Raw genomic sequence first — 8,441 nt, 5'->3', positions numbered from 1 at the left:
TTTTCACGGGAGGACAGTCACTGGCAGAGACTCAGTCCAGTGAAGTCATATTTGAACAGCAATTTAAGGCCTCCACCATAACATCATCAGCAGTTTATTTCGACTTTTGACGTTTTCTGTCTGCATTCGTTCTTTTATGCCTTTTTGTTTTCAAAAGGCATGAAGAACCATCTTGCACTGAACATAGAACATGCTCTGAGTAAAACACTTGCCAGGTTCACACTTTCCACTCACCCTTTTCGCTGAACAATCTATTTGTTTTATAATCTTTAGCAGTAAACACAGACACCCATCAGACAGAATGCACACATAAACAGGTGTAGAACTAGACTAATGGCTTTTTCACCATACATCCATCCATCTATCTCCAATCTTACACCTGTTTATGTGAGTGCCCTGTCTGGTCGTCTATGTGTTTGTGCTGACTTCGTACTATACGAAAAGTGTGATGAATGATGAATATGCTCATTAAGCTCTCAATATGTTTGTTTGGACAATATTAACTTGGCTTTCACTCTGGAAAACACTTTCATGCAGTTCATTTTGTACAGGTATATTCTTCTCTTTCACTTTAATAACTGACATTTAATATTGTTCATTATTTATTTATGGGCTTTTTAAAATAGATTTAGACAGCAGTCCTGACACGATTGAAGGTCAAAATCCCAAAAAGTGCTGAGCTCAGCATTTTTTTTATTAAATAAAATAATAATTCCAAAATGATGGATAAAGCAATGGAAATATTAGAAATATGTTACATTTTTAAATGTAATTCATTTAATACTGAACTATATTAATTAAAAAAGATAAATAATTAAAAACCAACCATTTTTACAACTTACTAAAGGGGTAATTTACCCCAAAATTATAATCCTTTCATTATTTACTCATTCTCTCACTTATTTACTCTGACTTTCTTTGTTTTGTGGAACATAAAAGAAAATGTTTTAAAGAATGTTGGTTGCCAAACAGCTTTGGTTTAAAAAAAATTAAACATTCTTCAAAATATATTTCTTTGTGTTCTGCAGAAAGAAAGAAATGCATATACATTTGGAGGGACATGCATGAGGGTGAGTAAATAATAACAAAATGTTCATTTTTTTGGTTGGATTATACCTGTAAATATAGTCTCATTCCACTCACATTACCTGTAGACACTACTACATCTGAAATTGCATACTTCCCTACTATATAGTAGGCAAAAAAAAACAAAACAAAAACAGTATGTGACAAAAGTAGGCAAGTTTGTCTGAATTCACTGTAGTCATTAAAGAGTAGGCAAAAAGTAAACGGATGAACTTCTTATACGGCGAGAATATATGTATGTGCATTCAAGTTTGACTCAATATATGAATTGTGCATTTGATGGACACTTTACACTTAGAGGATTTGTGAGTGGAAGTGAAGTAACTGACGCTGGTAGGTCACATGATAATGATAACATGGCGACTGTAGTATGTCCCATTATGTATATGGTATGTCCAGATTACATTCTACACACATGCATCCTATATAGAACGTACTTCTTTAGCAGTCGTTAAGTAATTACTTATTCAAAATAATGACCTGCTCAAGAGAGTATGCGATTTCGGATGCAGACTAGATTTTTAAAAAAAGCGCTAATGAGCTGCAAGCTTGTGCAAAACCAGTGTGCCATGTGTGTCATGTTTATTCAATAGATTTCATTGCAGTCAGTGCACAAACTAAAACGTCAGCTGATCATGATGAAACAACTGTTATGTTATTAAAGTTACAAACAATAGAAGATTCAAATGGAGTTACAGAGATTATAGTACACAACCCTAATATAGATATAGAGAGAGACAGGCCTGATGTTGCTGGGAATCTGTGGGCTCTATTGTCCACTTAAACGGACACCCAGACACTAACCACAAGCCACCCAGAAGTTTGGAACACATACTATACCACAGGATAATACCTGATAGCTGGTGTCAGACCTATTAATAAGCAAATTTACCATTTTTAAATATACCTCACACACAGTTTGAGGCCCGCAGGAGTTTGACAGTGTGCCACCACCACAGAAGAGGTGAAGATAAATAATCACTGACAGATTCATTCTCTGTAAAAGCTTTCGCATGTATTTGTAAGAATGTGTGTTTTGGTGTAAATGACAACGCTTTCATGTGTTTATCACTTTTACTGCACTGCAACAGTCTTCTATGCTCATGTTGCATAACACACTTTTGCAGTGTAACTCTACACACACCTAGTATTTCTGTGGCACAGCGCTCCATGTTTTTAGCCTACAGGTATGGCAGTCACTCTGCCTGCACCTGTGATGGTGGTGCTGTTAGCGTTTCGCTCCACAGAGTGTAGCATAAACGGTGGGAACACACACAGAACCACAGAAACATGGTGGAGTTTTTTTACACTTTGTCCCTCATATCAACTTAGTTATACTTGTTTGTCAAAATATATGGTAAAAGTGAGTTTATCTGAAGTTTAGGGCCCAATGAAGCCATGTTTTTAGACATTGTTTTATACAGTGTTTTATAAAATAAAAAAAATGTTTTTTTAATTTGCTATCACTGGAATATACTATTCAGACTATTGATTTTTTTTTATGGTGTACAGTTCAAAAAGAAATTTGCAGTGAATAAAGAATGGTAAATAGAATGACCGATAGATAGATAGATAGATAGATAGATAGATAGATAGATAGATAGATAGATAGATAGATAGATAGATAGATAGATAGATAGATAGATAGATAGATAGATAGATAGATAGATAGACAAGACAGAACAATAGACGGACGGACGGAGAGACAGACAGACAAGACAGATAGAACGATAGACAGACAGATATGTAGGACTTCTATTCCTGCTTTCCAGTATCCTGCTGACAGTCAGACAGGGACAATATTAGTGGTGCATTCTTCCATGTTAAAGATTTGTTCAAGAGTCTACAGCAAGACGCCTCTAGTAAAAACTGACAAGCACAGTCCTGTCCTGCTCCAAAACACACAGAGAAATGAGACAGCAAGAAAGAGGGAGAATGAGGTCAAGGACAGACAGAAAGCTAATTATGATATTTGACATTATCGTGAAAGGACGCAACAAAATATTTTTTTCTTTTCATTAAGTCTCAAGATCCTGTCATATACATGTCCTCAGATCATATAGGCAAGGCAAAGCAAGTTTATTTATATAGCACATTTCATACACAATGGTAATTCAAAGTGTTTTATATAGAAGGAATTAAAATAATCAAAAGAAATAAAAATAAAAAAAGGTGATAAAATATATTAAAAGAGTTTAGAAAAAAAAGGAAATAAAATACAATGCAGTTGGACGAACATTGGCACAGTGCTCATTCAATGCACAGCTAAACAGATGTGTGTTTTGAGTCTGGATTTGAATGTGACTATTGTAGGAGTTCATCTGATCTCTTCTGGAAGCTGATTCAGCTGCGGCTGGCATAATAGCTAAAAGCAGACTCTCCTTTTGGGCTTTGAGTGAACCCTTGGTATTTCTAGCTGATGTGATCCTAATGATCTGAGTGATCTATTAGGTTTATATTCGGTGAGCATATATGCAATATATTGAGGTCCTAGGCCATTGAGTGATTTATAGACCAGTAATAATACTTTAAAATCAACCCTAAATGGGACTAGGAGCCAGTGTAAAGACCTGAGGACTGGTGTGATATGTTCATATTTTCAGGCAGCAGCGTTCTGTATGAGCTGCACCTGTCTTATGGTCTTTTTGGGAAGGCCAGTGAGGAGTTTATTACAATAATCCACCCTGCTGGTGATGAAAGCATGAACAAGTTTCTCAAGTCTTGTATGGAAACAAAGCAATATTTTTCAGATGATAGTATGATGATTTAGTTATTGCTTTGACATGACTATAACTAAAGTCTGACTCCAGAATCACACCGAGATTCCTGACGTGATTTTTAGTTGATATAGTTGACATACTCACTATCATTCAAAAGTTTGCGGTAAAGAATTTGTAATGTTTTTGAAAGAAGTCTCTTACTCACAAAGGCTGCATTTATTTGCTCAAAATACAGTAAAAACTGCAATATATTAGCGTTTTACAATTTAGAATAACCGTTTTCTATTGTAATATACACTCACCTAAAGGATTATTAGGAACACCATACTAATACTGTGTTTGACCCCCTTTCGCCTTCAGAACTGCCTTAATTCTACGTGGCATTGATTCAACAAGGTGCTGAAAGCATTCTTTAGAAATGTTGGCCCACACTGTAAAAAATTTCTAACCCTCCCAAATCAAAAATTTCAAGTGACCGATAACATCTAAATTTTTCAATTGGCCCAAGTGAAATTCTGTAAATTATCAAATTAAATTTACAGATTTTCACTTGGGCCAATTGAAATTTACAGAATTTCACTTGGGCCAATTGAAAAATTTAGATGTTATCGGTCACTTGAAATTTTTGATTTGGGAGGGTTAGAAATTTTTTACAGTGCATATTGATAGGATAGCATCTTGCAGTTGATGGAGATTTGTGGGATGCACATCCAGGGCACGAAGCTCCCGTTCCACCACATCCCAAAGATGCTCTATTGGGTTGAGATCTGGTGACTGTGGGGGCCATTTTAGTACAGTGAACTCATTGTCATGTTCAAGAAACCAATTTGAAATGATTCGAGCTTTGTGACATGGTGCATTATCCTGCTGGAAGTAGCCATCAGAGGATGGGTACATGGTGGTCATAAAGGGATGGACATGGTCAGAAACAATGCTCAGGTAGGCCGTGGCATTTAAACGATGCCCAATTGGCACTAAGGGGCCTAAAGTGTGCCAAGAAAACATCCCCCACACCATTACACCACCACCACCAGCCTGCACAGTGGTAACAAGGCATGATGGATCCATGTTCTCATTCTGTTCACGCCAAATTCTGACTCTACCATCTGAATGTCTCAACAGAAATCGAGACTCATCAGACCAGGCAACATTTTTCCAGTCTTCAACTGTCCAATTTTGCTGAGCTCGTGCAAATTGTAGCCTCTTTTTCCTATTTGTAGTGGAGATGAGTGGTACCCGGTGGGGTCTTCTGCTGTTGTAGCCCATCCGCCTCAAGGTTGTGCGTGTTGTGGCTTCACAAATGCTTTGCTGCATACCTCGGTTGTAACAAGTGGTTATTTCAGTCAAAGTTGCTCTTCTATCAGCTTGAATCAGTCGGCCCATTCTCCTCTGACCTCTAGCATCAACAAGGCGTTTTCGCCCACAGGACTGCCGCATACTGGATGTTTTTCCCTTTTCACACCATTCTTTGTAAACCCTAGAAATGGTTGTGCGTGAAAATCCCAGTAACTGAGCAGATTGTGAAATACTCAGACCGGCCCGTCTGGCACCAACAACCATGCCACGCTCAAAATTGCTTAAATCACCTTTCTTTCCCATTCTGACATTCAGTTTGGAGTTCAGGAGATTGTCTTGACCAGGACCACACCCCTAAATGCATTGAAGCAACTGCCATGTGATTGGTTGATTAGATAATTGCATTAATGAGAAATTGAACAGGTGTTCCTAATAATCCTTTAGGTGAGTGTATTTTAAGAATTTATTCCTTTGATATCAAAGCTGAATTTTCAGCATCATTACTCCAAACTGTCACATGATCCTTCAGAAATCAGTCTAATCTGATGATTTGCTGCTCAAAAAACATTTCTCATTATGATCAATGTTCAAAACAGCTGTGCTGCTTTTGTGCAAACCATCATTTAGACTCTTTGATGAATAGAAAGCGTTTTTTATATCATCATAAATGTCTTTACTGTCACTTTTGATCAATTTAATGCATGTTTGCTAAATGAAAGTATTAATTTCTTTAAAAAAAAACAACATTCCAGGACACAGCACATATCACTTTATAGCCCTGTCTTTCAGTATCCCTTTCCTTCCCATCCCATCATCACTTGAATGTTTTGATCCCTGTTTCTTTTCCTCTGCCAATCTGCCTGCCAGACGGTCCTATGACAATGCCCATTACACACAGGAATCCTCCATCCCACCTCAACAACTACTGACCACATAACGATGTTGATTTCCTTTATCACAGCATGTGCAGCCAAACAGACTGGAAATGAAACGTGCATGACCAGTAGGTGAAAACAGAGTGGGTGTGAAAATATTTAAAAAGAGGAGGAAGGCAGTGAAAAAGAGTCTCGTAAATACCTTTCAGAGCAGATATTGGCTACATTCATCCTCTGAAGACACTGACCACGGCCTCCTCTGAGGGTGGCAGCATGTGCCAGTGATGATATAGCGTCATGTTTCTGACCAGTTTCATGGTTAAAGATTTCTGTAGTTTTTACTGTGGATCTAGTCAAAACCAAAGAAATCTTTACTACTCTGTTTATACACATATTCAACTGTGTTGAGTCTACATGTCTCCTAAGACTCTAAATTGTGCCAAGTTTACAGAAACAGGTGTATGCTAGATTAACCCAGAGAATGCAAGAGAAAGAAAAGTTGTTTTCCATATGAACTTGCAAAATGGCTCTTCAAACTCGCATAGCAATCAAATGCTGGTACTCGTGCGGATATTGTGTTAAAACACGCTTTTTACAAGCTTCTCTCTGCATCTGTGTGTGTGCATGCAGCAAGACGGAGATTCTGCCCACAAAAACATGGGAACAGACGCTCAGACGAATATCCTCTATCCCGGCCTGGGCTGCAGGATGACTTCATGCCTGGCACTGATGTCTGTTTGTATTGCAAACATGGAAATGGAAGTTGTGCAGACAGCGATGTGCAGACGACTCTAGAATGAGATTCACACATTTAGGTTACACACTGATGCTTTTAAGCAAGGCAAGTTTGAAAGAAAAATATGCACATGATTTTCAAACTTATTCATGCACATATACAAGAACATATAGGATCATCTACCAATAGGCTTAAATATTAAATGATTATTCTGATAGATAAACATTTCACAGCTAGTTTTCATCACAAAGCTGCCATGTTTTGATAGTTGTATTTTAGTCAGTGCCTGCATCCAAAGCGCCATTTGTATGCATGGAACATTTCTAAAGGTTACGTGCTCTTGTTCAAACAACATGTCTTTGAGTTGAAGAGACAACATTAGGAAATGTTAAGATCCTATTCTTGGTTTATGGTGGGCAAATGCACACAAACTCATTGAAAATATAGCCAGAACACAATCTCAAACAGCCCTGACATAACAAAAGAGGTGCAAAAGTACATTCGCAATTGTGGAAAAAAAAAGTACCTTCACAACCAGTGAAGGTGAGTTTATTCAAGTGGGAGAAATTATCAATTGAAACTCCTATGAATGAATTCCTATGCTATGATGAGCAAGAGAACAACAGAAGGGCCTTTTCCTTTTTGAAGTAGGCTACGAGCAAGCTCACAAAGGAAAGGAACTTCTATTATTCAGATGGCAAGAGGATTTAAATCAGGGACCACTGAATAATAAAAAAAACAATCAAGACCAGTAATCCAGCTTTAAGCGCAAAAAAAAAATGAAGGGAAGTGGTATCAAATATCAGTCACATGACTATATACAGTCTGGCCAAGGATAAACACTCAGTGTAAGCACCAATTTCCAAACTATAGAAAAAAAAATTATAGATAGATTATGTATGATAATATGTTATATTGCATTTGTTAATAATTCTAATAAGATACTATAGGACAATACATCTAACAATTAGGCCTACAATATTTGTAAGATGATTCTCATTGCTGTGATACAGGTACCAGCAATGCAAGACTTACAGCGCCACCTTGTGACATGTACGTTTTTTACATAGCTACTGGCTCATTGTTTTATGAGAACATAAAAATGATCCGAACTTAAAAGTTACATAGCGCTGGTACAACACAACAAAGGGGAACCACTAAATAATTTGAGTATACAAAATAAATGAACGAATAAATAATCTGAAATACAAAATAGAACGAAGGGTTTTCTACAATTACGGCGTAGCTTATCTAGCCATTTATCTAGACCTACAAGTTTAAAACGTGTTACTTTTCAAAATCGTTTTAATATTGCAACGGTATTGCACGTTGTTTCCTATTTTTTTTCTGTCTGTCATGGCATTTAATTTATTTAAATGCCCAAACATTCGTTTCTAGCGAAATTAGCAAACCAATTACGTTTTGAACTCATGAATATAAGGACTTGCTGACATTACTACGACCGCTCCCCAACGTCCAGTCACACAAAATAATTAGGCTTGTTTGTTTGAGGCTGCAGTGTGAGGGGATGAGTGAAAAAGTGCAGGCAAGATGGACAGTGCACTGAACTTCTCTCTAGTTCTCGCAGTGGATCAGACACCTGAGAGATCAGAGGCGGATATCGCGGGATTCACGCTCATGCACGGTGTTGCTAATAAACTGGATGTAGCCTAATTTAAGTTCTGTTGCTCTTATATGAAAATAAATATAATGAACGAGACCTCCAAA

This window comes from Squalius cephalus (genome assembly GCF_949319135.1).
Source record: "Squalius cephalus genome assembly, chromosome: 1".
In the NCBI taxonomy this organism is placed as follows: domain Eukaryota; kingdom Metazoa; phylum Chordata; class Actinopteri; order Cypriniformes; family Leuciscidae; genus Squalius; species Squalius cephalus.
Note: the sequence above shows the minus strand (reverse complement) of the source record.